Raw genomic sequence first — 15,440 nt, 5'->3', positions numbered from 1 at the left:
GTGAGGTGATAGGCTTAACTTGCTCTGTGGGTTTTGTGCTTCTGTTTTGTTTTAGAGGTCTTTGATGTTTAGGCAAGATAATCTTCAGAACTTTAGCACAGGATAGATTATGTATATTGTGATGGCTTTGTTGAGGTGTGGTGTGTGGTGTATTGTTGATGATTTTGATGTCTGAATTGACCTTGTGTGAGATTTTTGCCTCCAAGGACATTATATATGTACAACTCTCACACAATCTGTTATGTTGTATGAGTAGCAGATGGTTGTCAGACAGCATGAGACAATTCTTATATTGTCTCAAAACCATCTCAATCAGGCTGGCTACAGAAGTTGTGGGGAAGTGCTGGTCCATCATTTCAAGGGGGCATTGATGACTATAACTGCTTATATTTTGCTTTGTTTTGGATACTGTTTGTGTGAACTCAGTACTAAGGTGTGGGGAAATGCCTAATTCTTTGGTTGGGAGTGTACTGCAGCTCAAAGTATGTTTATTTGCACTTGGGGTGGGTTATTTGTGTCATAGACCTGGATTTATAAGGTCATATAGATTGTGCAGATCTTTTATATGAAAAAAGCTCTTGCACAGACCACCCACTATAGAACAAGTCTAGTGGAGATGGTGTGATAAGCACAGCTCACTGCAATTTTTCCTCCCTTTTTGATGAAAAGCTCATTTCTCATCATTCAGGGCTTTTCACACTTCTCAAAGTCTTGAATAAAAGTCTCTGGAGGGGCATAGGTAGGCAATGGTTATAGCAGACTTGAAAGGAACCCAATCAAATGAAGCCAATAGTGAAACTTTATGACTTCAGAACTTGCAGCAAGTCAGAGTTCTCTTAGTCCTACTGACTCTGAATAACAGGTTAATGACCTAACTTGGTTAGAATTTCAGAAATTTAAGCTTTTATAGTTGGTGGCAGGAATAATTGTAATTAGTGTATAAATAGTAGGGATCAGCAGGGAAAACAGGAGTTAATGTGTGAGTGGAGGCTGAGAAAGCTTAAAAGAATGTAGCAGATACAAGAACAGAGAAAATAGTAGAAATGTAACAAACAGAAAGACAGTTGAATGCAACTTTAAGCAGGCACATGATTAGTAGAATATAATATCCTAGCAGCAAAACTGAATGTTATCAAGTTGCAAAAGAACAAATCTTGCAACAAAAATTATAACAGTGTCTAAGGCACAAGACTAGGCAGAGATTTTACAGTAACACTGCTCATGGAAAATGCAGTAACAAATTATTAAATGAGTCTCAGATCCTGCAGTAGTTCACAATTATCTCACAATTGTGAATGAAACTACAACACTAAAGTCCCAGACTGAGTTCAAAACATAAACAGCTGACTTTTACAACTAATTTTACTTATGGAAGTAGAAGTTGATTACAATGTGAAAACAATACTTAAATCTTGCAGAAATTCACAATTCACCCATAATTGCAAATGGGGCTAGAAGAATAAGGTCAAAGAACAAGTTAGAAAATGCAAACAAATAACTTTTTGACTAAAACATGGAAAAATACAGAAAAGTTTAAAAAAGAACCAAGACAGTATCCCCAGATAGGCCACTATAAGTGCAGTAAAATATTCAGACATTTAAAATAAAACTTTTTTTCCTTCCATTTGTGATGAAAAGCTTGTTTCTTACATTTCAGGCCTTTCCACATTTATCAAAGTTTTGAACAAAAGACCATCAGTGGGCACAATTTTGTAACCTGTTATAGCAGACTAGCTAGAACAGGATCCAATCAAATAAAGCCAATAGTGGAGGTTCTTCACTTCAGAACATGTAGCAAGTCACAGTTCTCTTAGTCCTATGACTCTGAGCTACAGGCCAATGATTCCATGTACGTTAGAATTGTAGAAATGGTATCTTTTACAGTGAGGACAGGGAAAATTGTAATTAGTATACAAACAGTAGGGAGCAGCATATAAAGAAGTAATGTATCAGTGGGGGTTGGGAAGGCTTCTGACAATATAGCAGACACAGGAACAGATGAGACAGTTGCAATGTAACAAGCAGAAAGCAATGTAATGCAACTTTAAGCAGGCAAAGGATACCCGGAAAATAAAACTCTGACAGCAAAACTGGAATGTGAATAGCTGCAGAAGCCAAAAAGAAGTGTTCTCAATACAGACCCCAGTGGGAGACCACTAGCGGCCTACGGCAAGCAATTATCACCCTGCTCTGCCCATGTTTACCAAATTTGTTGTGTCCTTTTGCATAATCAGTGTTTATTTATTGAATTGTGTGCAAACTGACATTTTGTGCTATAAATCTGTTAATTAATCCCCATGTGAAACAGTGCTAAAAGCATCAGCAAGGCCAAAATAGGTAGAATGTACTGTCAGTCTTTCATGAAGTGCTGTCAATAACCTCTTCAAAAAATGGCACATGACTCAGAAGGCAAGAGTTTCCCTTAACAAATTGTTCCATATCTAGCATAAAAATGAATGTGTCATTTTGGATAAAATCCAATATGACTTTCTTAATGATTTTATATAAAATACTTGTTAGGATGATAGATTTAAAATTGTTTGGATCTGATGTGATCACCCCTTCCCCCCTTATTGAACTGGTAAAAATACAGTCTGTTAACACAGGTCAGGGTGTGCCCAAATACTAACATTTTTCTTACCATGACTGATAGGGGGTTAGCCATATTTTCATTGATCATTTGTAGGAAACTACCAGTTGTGTTGTCTGATCCTATGTAACATTAAGATTTAATTTTACTTGCAGCAGCACTTATTAGTTGAGGCAACACTTATCACATATGAACTTATATAATGGGTGGTTGTACTTGTCTCTTTAGCAGAATAAAATATTTCTTTCTGTACTGTAAAATTTTTACATTTTATTGGCAAGTTCAATCACTATATTCTCTGGCTGGGCTATTATTCCATTGTCTGTGGTAAACCTGTTTCATTCGCAGTTTTCCTTTTTCCTTTAGATTTTTTTCATGCAATTGATGTTTAACTTAATCATAAAAAAAAAACAGAATTAGAAAATGATTATATGGTTAAAGTTAAACAAATACCATTTTCTCTAACAGGAAGTAAACAAATTACTAGTAGTTTAAAATTGATAACCCAAGTAAGCAAGTAATATAAAAAAAAAAAAGAATCATATTAGTATACCCGGATTTACTAAACTTTCGTGCAGGACTAGTTTAGCCCTACATGGAAACACCCGTTTTGGAGCATGACGGCAGCACACCATGCATATTAATAAGGCATGCTGCCCGAGCTCCTAGGCTTACATGGAGCATGTACGAGTGCAGGGGGCATGTCTGAGAGCAGAGCTCTCAAAATAAACACGCTCCTGCAATGTAGAACAGCAGAAAGTGATAAGTAATGAGCGAGACCACTCATAGGTGTCCTCATATCCCCACCAACAGTCCCCCATGTGTAGAACAGCAACAGTAGATATAAATTAAATGAAGAAACCCTTTAATATATATTTTTTTTAAATCCGAGTACAGCTAACCGTAGGTGCACAGGTGTGCCCATCACTTAGCTACAGTTAAAGCAGCTTAGAAGGCTGAAGAGGATAACAAGGATGATATATGCAAATGGGGCAGCACAGCAATAGTGTAGTGGGCAGAGCATTCGCCTAATGAGCAGGCATTCCCAGTTTGAGTCCCACTCCAGCACATTTTATTTTACATGGCAAAGCACATTATAACCAACATTTTTGTTGCAAAACCCACTAAATAACATAAATTTATGAACTGGAGTACTGCAGTCTACAAAGCTGTAGAAACAAATCTGTGTCAGCCCCTCGTCAAGGATATGAGAGTGTCATGTATCCTTCTCTTAAACTTTGCTATAAGATAAAAAAAAGCTTCATATCTTACATGAGTTATGCGTTTTATAACCTTCAATTATTCTTTCATTTTGACTGTTCTTCTTTATTGCATGTATAATTTAACACTTACAGGGTTTCAGGTTTGTGCCTCTCTGTTTGCACATGACTGTACATTTTTTAGTTTTTTTTCTGTATATTGTAAAAGTCAATCTTGCTTCAAGAAAGAAATGTATATTTTTTTTGTTCTAAATGTATCCGTTTATGTATTCTTTGACTTTGTGGCTCAAACCATGGCAGAAATCTGTCTACAAAAGTCAATCTACTTATCTGATTTGTGAATGGTTATATAAAGATAACATAAAACATGAATTCTTAGAAAGAAATCTGGAATCATTCCTTCAGTCACCAAAGTTATTATACACATGTATTGCAACTCTTACCACTACCTTCCATAATGTTGACTTTAGTCCCATCATTCAGATCATTTAGTTTTGCCTTTCCTCCCAGAAGCTGCTAATTAAGCAAACCTCAATGCAATTTTTTTCCATTATAGAGTTCAGGCCAGATACTTTTAAATCACAAATAACAACACTGCAACAATTCTGTTTACATGATTCCAGACATGTCCTATATATTCTTATATGACAATGTTCAGTATGACAAGAAGGGTGATTTATTACTAGCAGTTTGAAAAAGATACCTTTACATGATACATACTTACTGTACAAATTATTAGCAAAACACTTCAGTCATGGTAATCAGACAAGACCTTCTCATTACAGATGGATTTTATTAATCATCCTGGACCACCACCACTTTTTTTATGCCTAGGCAGTTCCTTCTGAGTAGTTTATCCTTTGGTTTATCAATAAGGAAACAAGATTGGCAGGTCATTAGTTATCATAATGCCTTGGTCCATACCTCCACTTAAAAGAAACATATCTGCAAGGCTTCAGAAATGTGAAATTAACTGGACTGCTCAGTGTTAGTGAAGGTTTATTAGGAGTGAGTAAATGTATGGATATAATTTTACTTCAACTGATCTAGGCGATAGTTAATTGAAATGTTACACTATATCATATTAGTTGCTCATGCCTGTGTCTTTTTAACTCTCCATTATTTTAGAAGTTTGAAGCATCATAAACATGCAAAATGTAATACATTCCTGAGCTGTCTTCTTTTGTACATGTTCCTACCATTATTAAGCTGTAGAAGAAAGATAAAAGAAAATATTTACATTTGTGAAAAATAATCTTAATTGACAGCTGTAGTACAAAACTCCCTGGCAAAGGGAAAAGCATGGTACATGTTTTTACTACTAAAAATTAATACATATACATATATAGATCATATATATATATATTTATATATATATATATATATATATATATATATATATATATATATATATATATATATATATATATATAGTAATATGATCCAGCACCTCAACCCCTCTCATAGTCAGACGTATAGCTTGCTCAGTGCCCTGGGCCAGTAATATGAACCAGCACCTATACCACTCAGCTCTGCAAGTGAAGAGCACACAAAATCACATCACTGTCACAACCGATTTATTACAGTTTGATCTACACCCTCCCCCAGATCTTCCACTGAAGAGCAAAAAAAGAAAATGTTTGTTCCTTCTGTTCGCACACCAACTAGGTGGTTAGATGCAAAAACACACACCCCTCTCCAGCCTGCCCCAGCCGTTGAGGACCCATTTCTCTGCCGTGCCCCAATAATTAATTAAAAAAAAAAAAAAAAAAACTACTTTCTTCTGTTAAACTGTAGCAAACAGTTGCTACAGTTTATGCCCTGCCTCCATGGAGCACTACAGCACTAATGTTTCAGTTAAGAAAAAAATCTTCTTAAACTGTAGCAAACTGCTTGGTGCACACATATCAAACAATTGCTACAGTTTATATCATGTTTGGATAGAATGCTACTGTGCTCAGGTTTTAGTTAAAAAAGAAACTTTTTTTTTTTTTTACTTTTAAAGTGTAGGAAACTACTTGCATTTCTACAGCTCAGACTACACAGAGAGTGCAACAGCAGTCAGATTTGACCATAAATGCAATGCCAGCTTTAAAAGCTGATTGCTGTCCCAAGGCAGTTTCCTGTCACCCCACACTAGCTACAGTACTACTCACAGTCAGTGAGTCTGTAAATACTAAGAAGCAGAACAGTATCGAGGGAAAATAAAATGAGATACTTCCCTGCATCACTCAGGATCCCCCTATGCCTAACCATCTTGTTGTCATCCACTTTAAAAGGGTACAGTCATATATAGAATCACGGTTGATTTTCTAATCATAACCAACTTAAGTGTTCAAGGCATGGATGTCAAGAAATTCACCTCAAAAATACATATCTGACAGCTGTGGTCAGAGAAACCCAATGATAATTCTTTTCAGTGCATGCAACTTCACCTGCTTTGATGTACTACTAGTTGCAAAGAGAAAAAAAAGTGCAGGAGCATAAAACATTTCAGTGGCTTTGAAAGCTATAAATGCTGCCACTCAGACAGAGGTCAGAAGATATAAGCACTACTGATAAAACAAGAGTTTCAAAAAGTTTCAACACCCTTAAATCTGCCATAATTCTGTTTATTTATGTGTCATATACCTCTCAACTGTCTCTGATTTTACAGAATGTTTCTGATTTCGGCTTCTATTTTTGGTTTATTTCTTGTAAAATGTATGGTTTTATGGAAAATTATTCAGGATTGCATTTACTAAATGATAGTTGAGCTTCACACTTCATAACACAAAATGCATTTAATGTAAAGTATATTATTCTTATAGCTATCTGTGTATATAAGAGAAATGTTTAAAATATGTTCCTGATTTTGGGCATTTGTCCACATTACTTTTTTACTTTGTTTGTGATGCTTGAGCAAAGATGTTAAGAGTTATGGTGTAGAGCATAAAGAACATTACTGATTTTGAAATGCTTCTTATGATGTTCTGTGGCAGCTGCAGTTAAATACCAAGTTGTAAGCGTATATATGACCAAATAACCAAAAATATATACCAAATATACGCTAAAAAGGACCGTAGCTCACTGCAAATGCTTACTTCAAAAAATCACTTTTAATAGAAAACAAATAAAATGAACACCTAAGGGTTAAAACTATTTTACACATAGGTTAAGTGCTTTCATCTGCTTACTGCAGATTTCATCAGAACAGTGAAATGTGTGTTGCTTCCCCTATATAATACATTTTTAAAAAAGTCAAGGTCCAGTGGGAATGCTCAATCAATTAACCTTCTCATGAATAAAACATAAACTTATGAATATTCATTAATTCTGCTCATTCAACCTACACAGTTTTGTATTACACCCTGTAACCATACAGTTTCTAAGTATACCTATAAAACAATCACATGCTTATGTATATCACATTTAGGTATAAAACACATTATATATCATATAGTGGAATTAAATTATTCTGTGATAAAAACATATACTACTTGTACTTTCATTATATAGTATAATAACACATTTATACAAAACAAAAAACATGTGTAACATATAAAAATGCTTTAACACTCAATAGTGCACTTTTGTTATTTAAGCATTGTATCCTGACATGTTGCCTCCTTTCTTATTGTACCAGCTTTCTTTTTTTATTTTAGTATTCACTTGTTTCTAACTTTATTCTATGTATACATACCCTACTACAACATGTCATTCATATCCTTGCATCCAAAATTGGTTTAGTGGGAATATAGTCATTCAACCCAGGCTCTTTGGTTGCATTTAACCTGACTTGCCATTTGACCTGTTTTTCAGCTAATTTGACATCCCTCCCCTTAAATCCACCTTTACCTGTTCTAAAATCCCAAACTTAGACACATGGCTAGCATCATATTTAAGTATGTGTCTACACAAAAAATTGTTTTATCATTTTTCCTTATACAGAAGGTATAATCGTATACCCGGTTCCTCAATTGTCTGTCCGTCTTACTCACATAATAACTCAGGTCTACTTTACATGGTCCACTTTTCACAAAGTCGACTTTCATATGGCTGAGACCATATGATCAACTTTTGGAAAGCCGACCATGTAAAATAAACACAAAAAACACAACAAACACTTACCTTTAACTGTTATCAGGAGGGCAAGCCCCCCTGCACCCCCATGGGGGGCTCCACCCCCACACCCCCTGTAACTTAAATATTCCAACTCCGAGATTGCACTACAGTGCAGAAGAGAGGAAATGTTCCCATTCTGCACTGTACGGAGATAGTGGTTCCCCATGGTCGGCTTTTTAAAAGTCGATCATATGGTCTCGGCCATATGAAAGTCGACTTTGTGAAAAGTCGACCATGTGAAGGGGACCCAATAACTTGGACATGTCATACACTTGGCCAAGTATATGACATGTTGGGATAAACAACTCCCTTTCTTAAACCTTACTCTAGTGTGGTTGACATTCCCTAATGTAATTATTTTCTCTTCTATAATCTCCTTACACTGCTGACACTGCCCACATTTTTTGGTGTGCCTGTCTCCATTGTCACCCTTTATTCTGTCTTTCACTCTCTCAAACCTATTTTTTGTAGGTTAGACCCAGTCTTGTAAACATACATAGGCCCTGTACCAACTTTACTGTAAACCAAGTTATCACTTCTTAGAATGTTCCAGTTTTGTCTCATTATTTTCTTTATCTCCTCACATATGGACTGCACTGCACTACACAAGCCCTACGGTAGGAATTGTACTTCTCATTCTCATGTTCTCCCCTGTTTTTTCTAGAACCCAATACCAAGAAGTGGTTTGTATTTTTCCCCCATTCTCTCAGTACATATTGAGTGACATCATCAATTGAATATCTGGGGTAACCCCTTTCCCCAAAATAATATTCCTATATATTCTAACTCTTTCTTCATTTCATTGAAATCAGATGTCATTCTCGCAGCTCTTATGCACTGGCCCTTAATGATGCTCTTTTTTTGACTTGCTGGGTGAGAACTAGTATATTCTAAATATGAGTTGTTAAAGGTTTCTTTTCTATATATTCTGGATTTAAATCCTGCTGTCCAATTCGATATAAAGGTGTCTAAGTATGCTATCCCTATCGTGCAACTACTATGGGCGAATTTTAAATAACTACTGACGTCATTCAAATACTTCACAAATGCATCTACTTCACTTATTGTACCATCCCATAAAATAAAAATATCATCCAAAAACCTAGTGTAGCATATACATTTACAAGCATATTGACTGTCCAAAATATATTCACTTTCCCAATCTAGTAACACCATATTTGCATATATGGGGGTGGACGCCATCCCCATAGCTACCCCGCTTTCTTGTCTATAGTATTTTCCCTCGAACCAGATGTAATTGAAATCCAGTACAATAGACATAAACTCACAAATTAAACTAGTCGTTTCCCACTCAAAGTTCATGTACTTCTGAATACTGTTACTAAACCTTTCTAGTCCTTCTTTCTTTGGGATGCAGGAGAACAAGTTCACCACATCAGTGGTTACAAATACTAACCCTTCCTTCCAAATTTCCAGTTTCAACCTTCCCAAAAAGTCCCATGAGTCTTTCACTGTATGGTGCACTCTGTCATATATTGGTTTTAACCATCCATCTATTACTTTCCCATATGGGAATATCTTAGACCTACTACTGGAAATAATGGGCCTATAAGGGGGATCTTCAATACTTTTATGGATCTTTGGGATCCCTACTCTGGTGGCAAGTACTGGATGTTCCACTCTGAAAAAATTGTACAAATTCATATCTATCCTGTTGTCCAAAAGGAACTCCTCTAGATATAAATCAGTCCTTCTATGTCTAATGTTTACTTCATTGATAGAAGATACCATATACTTACTATCATTATGTAATATTTCAAATATTTTGTTGTTGTAATCCTGTGTTTTTACTAGTACTATGCCCCCCATCCAGTTTCATAACTCGAACGTTGGGCTCATAACATATTTCGTTTAATAATTTGTTTTCTTCCCTACTTAAATTGTATCTTCTCTTTCCTTTCATACTCTTCTCTTGTAACTTATACATTTCCTCTGTGACCAACCTCTCATATGTAACTAATGTAGCATGTAAAGGGGGTGTATATTTACTTTCTTTCTTAAACACATTCTCCTGTACACTTCTTTGGTTGTCATGAAAGTGTATGGCCAAATTTAATTTCCTCAAGTACAATTTAAACTCCAATAAGGTATTTACTACATTGTATTTTTCATAAGGAACATATTTCATGCCTTTTGTAAACAACATGGTGCGTTTTCTCAAGCTTTGATTGTGTGTAATTGTATATATTAAATTGCCCCATACTGAATTGTACAGCATTGTGCTGCTTTATCTCCACTTCGTTGCCTTGTTTCTCCATCCTTTCTTCCCCTGCCAGTGGTGCACTCCCCACTTTTGTTCTCCCCCATCCATGCATCCTTGAGCTCCCCTGTCCATTGTTGGTTCCTGCCTAAAAAAAAATTTCACCATTATAATGTGTTCTATTTTCATTTCTATCCATGTAAGGGTAATATCTCCTACCTCTACCATAAGTAATGTTATGTGCTCTGTCTTCCTTCTTCCATGTATAAGCCATTTGTTTATCATACTGTTCAATATCTCTTTGTAATTTGCGACACTTCTTGTTAAATATTTTCTAACTCTTGTCATCTACAAAGTCATATTGCTTCACATATAATTTTTCCCACTGGTTAAATAACATATCTTTCTATATTTTTTCATTCAATTGTTCAACATCCTTTAACAAATTACATAACTTGTTGTCATTACATTTAATTAAAAACTCCATACATTTAAAACCAAAACTGTCAAACAACAAATTGCATTCTTTTTTATTTTTGCATTTAATTCCATTCCCATTGGTATATTGAAAATCGAAGTCCCATAGGTCCAATTTTTAACTCAAGGCATCTACTCAAGTATGCATTATTCATTTGTAACCCTCTAATAACCCCCATCTGTTTCCCAAAGTCATGTATCAAGTCTTTCAAAGTCTTTTCATAATTTCCTTGATGTTTGTCAACAGAATTGTCCATAGGACTCAGTTTCTCTTTGTTAAAAGTAAATTGTTGCCCTAAATATGATTCCAACCCTATACCACATAATGCATTAATATTTCTTTTACAAGCAGTTGCCTGCTGTTTGCCATTACTCTTAAAAGTTGAGTAATGCACAGTACCTGAGTTCTGGAGTTGTGCAACTGTTGAATAAGTCCTAGTAGTGGTCGCACTCTTCGGCTTAGCTCCTGCAGCTTCATAAATGTCCTCCGAGTTGTCACCTATGCATTTTTGTTTAAAACGCCCTCCAATACCACTCCCTGGACAGCTGCAATCCCATAAGAGGGTCTGTTTCCATTGCTATGCTGGCTTCCATTACTTCCATGGCTTGTTCTGTCTCCAGGCCTGTGATTCTCACCTCTCCCTTCCTCCAAATTCCTTGATGACATCATCATGCAGGGTTGGTAGTCATTGTGCAAGTTTGGTTGACTGAGCACCTCTATCAGCCTTGTTAGTTCTCCCTTCAAGATAGCCATCTCACACAGAATAAAGTTACAAACAAGTGAATAGCAAAATAAAAAAAGAAAGCTGGTACAATAAGAAAGGAGGCAACATGTCAGGATACAATGTTTAAATAACAAAAGTGCAATACTGAGTGTTAAAGATGCACATACTTTTAGTATAGCACATAGGAGCATTTTTATATGTTATACATGTCTTTTTTTGTATAAATGTGCTCTTATACTATGTAACAAAAGTGCAATATTGTGTTCTAAAGAAGTATATATTTTTTATCACAGAATAATTTAATACATCTATATGCTATATAATGTTTTTTATACCTAAATGTGATATACATAAGCACATGTGATTGTTTTATAGGTATACTTACAAACTGCATGGCAACAGGGTGTAATATAAAACTGTGCAGGTTGAATGAGCAGAATTAATGAATATTCATAAAGTTATGTTTTATTCATGAGAAGATTAATTTATTGAGCATTTCCATTGGATCTTGACTTTTTTAAAAATGTATGAAGTCTGCAGTTAGCAGATGAAAGCGCTTAACCTGTGTGTAAAATAGTTTTAACCCTCAGGGGTTCGTTTTTATTTGTTTTCTATTAAAAGTGATTTTTTTTTTAAAGTAAGCATTTGCAGTGAGCTACGGTCCTTTTTAGCGTATATTTGGTATATATTTTTGGTTACTTGCTTATTGAAGTGCTAGAACTAATCATAACAGTTTTAAAAGTTATAAAACACTTTTACACTGTTATGATAAAGACTTATAGCAGAGTAGAATATATGGGGTCTATGGTTAATCATCGAAGAAAACATCCATCACATAGCATTTAATCAAATGCTACTAATCAAAACTGCTATTCGTCTTATAGGCTTTACGTCATAAACCAAATCATTGAACAGTAATAGTCAGCCAACATTAGGATCATGCAAAGATGCTGTCAGCTAAAACTAAACAAAAGTAATGTTCAGAAATACGACTTTTAAAGTCCACACCTCTTAACACTCTATTAAAAATATAACAACTACTAATGCCCTGAACATCTCTGGTTCTCAAACCATATTTTTCTAGTAATGTATCACTGTAACTTTCATATTCTTTCAGAAGACTTGTTTGAAGACTACAAGCCGAGATTTATCGTGTAAGATCCTTTTCAATTTGGGAGGCATACTCTTTTAAGTGCTTGACAAGGATGATAAGAACTTATGGGTTTGTCTGCTTGGGGTGGTGGTGATGTATGACTAGACATCATATGGTCCCCACAATTACTTGCCTAGTATTATTCTTGTATTACTGTGTACAAGCATTATTTTCAGTAGTGGACTGGATTAGTGATGGAAAAGGTGGAACAGTGATGTTCTTGGTGCGAATAGACATACTTTAGAATCAGATGGTCTACAGAATATACTTTTCTGACTTTGGCAGAGCTGCTCTACTGCTGCTTGATTTACATCTCTCTGAAGAGCCAACTTACTGAGCACAACATATTATAGTTAAATTCCTTGATTACTGTTTTCACAGGAAATCAATTGAAAGTGTGTTTATAATGTGCAGAGGCAGTGATTCCTTTCTTTTGAAACATTTCTCCCGTTTTCATGATTGTGCACTCATGAAGTTTATATGTTTAGATTTAACAAGTATGAGGGACTTGCTGGGACTGCAGGTGCTTAACCTTAGCAAGAAATATTTATATTTAATTTTTTCCTGTGGCTGATGCTGTAGTAAACGTGCTCAGTTAGTTGTTTCCTTGGGGTATTGCAACTTGGTAGATAGTCAGTGATCAAACTTTAAATTGTTGTCTACTACTGTCATTTGTTTTTTAGAGATGGCATCATATTTTGATTTTGAACTATTATTTTTAAACCATAATATATGTCCTTCCCAAGTTTAATGATACTACATTTATTGACCTTAAAGAAAAGGTCATTAATACTTCAGCACATATGTATTTTTGTGGACCTTGTTGGGGAATTTCATCCTCTTTTACTGAAGTAAATATGTTATCTAGTTTGCTATCATGAGTGTATATGGTTATTCTTAGTCAAATTCCCACTTTTATATCTAAGAAGAATAATCATAGGTTCATAGATTCATAAGTAACTACTAGGACTGTTGCCCCTGTAGGCCATTTTAAGCCTATTCAATTTCCCTTTTGGTGCTTGAATTACTTAAACCTGTTTGGTGTTTGGCTTACCTATCTGATAGGTGATAATTATATGTTACCCTAAGTGAAAATAACTGGGATCATACCATAGATAATTTGAGGAGGCCCGTAGATGGGAGTAAGCATTCAGAAACTATCTCTGTCTGTTAGTAGTACAGGGGGCAGTCCTGGGATACATTTTATATTACCAATCCATAGATCCAATCTGTGCTTGAATATGGACAGGCCTGTTTGGGGAATCTGTTACAGAGCAATGGCATCCTCTGTGAGATATACCTGTCCCTCCAAACTGTTCTACTGATGTTATAGAAGTGGTTTATCTCCATGGACAGGGTATTTCTGATGCCATTTGACTTGCTGATATGCCTTAGGTCCATCAGTATTAGGTCAGAAAATTCCTTGTATGCAAGACACAGGTCAGGTCTTAGCAGTTTGTAATAGAGTGACAGGGTTTTGAGTCAGTTCATGTAGGACATATTGTTTAGGCCTTTTATCCTTTTAGAAAAATATCTCTGTGGGCATTTCAGTTGTTGAATGTCTCTGTACAATGCATGCCAATGAGGCATTATATTCAATGACTGGCCTAATGAGAGCTAAGTAAATGGGGAAATAACATCTATAGATCTAGTCACATTCTTTTTATTTATAAGCTGTGCAATACAGAAGGACTTATGACAGTGGATACATATTGTTTGAAGGTTAGGTCAATGTCCACATACTTTCCCAAATCCCAAACAAGATTGTCAACTCTCAGGGGAGTATTGCTAATGTGGTAATTCCCGAAGTTAGATGACTTTCCACAGGATATAATAATGCATTTTTAGCACTGAATTTCAGTTCATGATGCTGGCACAAGTTATTTTTTTGGAGCAAAATTATCACAGGAAGCCTAAGTTACTTGGGGATTCAGTAATTGCTCCTACCATTCAGTCATCTGCAGACATTGCCATTTCCCTTTGGTATTGGCTTTTACTTCAAAGAAGTAGAAGCCAAATAGGAGGGGTCCCAACTCTGAACCTTTGTGGTGGTAGCTTCTCCTATTTTGATCTCCTGTACACTATCTGTGAGTCACTTGGCAGTCAATCAGGTGGCATAGGGATTTATTCCCAGTTTATTTAGCTTCTTTACTATACCTGAGTGGGAGATTATTTCAGAAGCCCTTGTCAGGTTGAGGTATGTGATGTGTACCATTTTACCTTCATCAATTGCTTTGAAGATTATTTCAAAGAAGTCCACCAGATTGAGCATAAACTACACTTGATGAATCCAAACTGAGATGGCTCTAGTTTTTGGTATTTCCCTATGTCCTTATTGATTAGGTCCATAATAAGTCTTTGAATAGCTTTGCATATCAGGCTGGTCAGACTTATGGGCCTGCAATTGCCTGGGTCTGTAGAAGGTCCTGCCTTATGCAAGGTAATGACTGTAGCTGTTCTGCATTTGCTTGATTCAAAACCTGGATGAACAGTGTTGTTTGGGGGTTGCTAAATCATGCTCTATGGATCCAGGTAAATTTTCAGGAGAAATTGATGCAGTATTTTTCGACTTGGTCTTGTGTAATAGCTAGAGGCAAGTCAGTTTCAGGTGTTTCTTCTGGAATATATGGAAGGGAGAGAGGGTAAAGTTTGAGCTGGATTTATTAGCCTGTATCATCAGTGTAGGTAATTTCATTCACACTCATCTGAGTGTATTGCTGCATTGTGCTTCTGAGATTATGAATATAACGAACAAAGACCTTGTGATTGTCATTAGCTTGGGTGTCTCTTTTAGAATCAAATTTGACTTTGGTGGATTTTGTTAAGCTCCCTAGTTGTGTATTTATTTCAATAATGAGGGTTTTACAATTTTGGGAATTACTCTTCTTATTTTGGTCAAAATGTTCTTTCTTTTATTTTAAAGTTTGTCAATATTATGGCTCCAATAAGA

Source organism: Protopterus annectens, chromosome 2.part0 (genome assembly GCF_019279795.1).
Source record: "Protopterus annectens isolate FY-2018-M chromosome 2.part0, PAN1.0, whole genome shotgun sequence".
In the NCBI taxonomy this organism is placed as follows: domain Eukaryota; kingdom Metazoa; phylum Chordata; order Ceratodontiformes; family Protopteridae; genus Protopterus; species Protopterus annectens.
Note: the sequence above shows the minus strand (reverse complement) of the source record.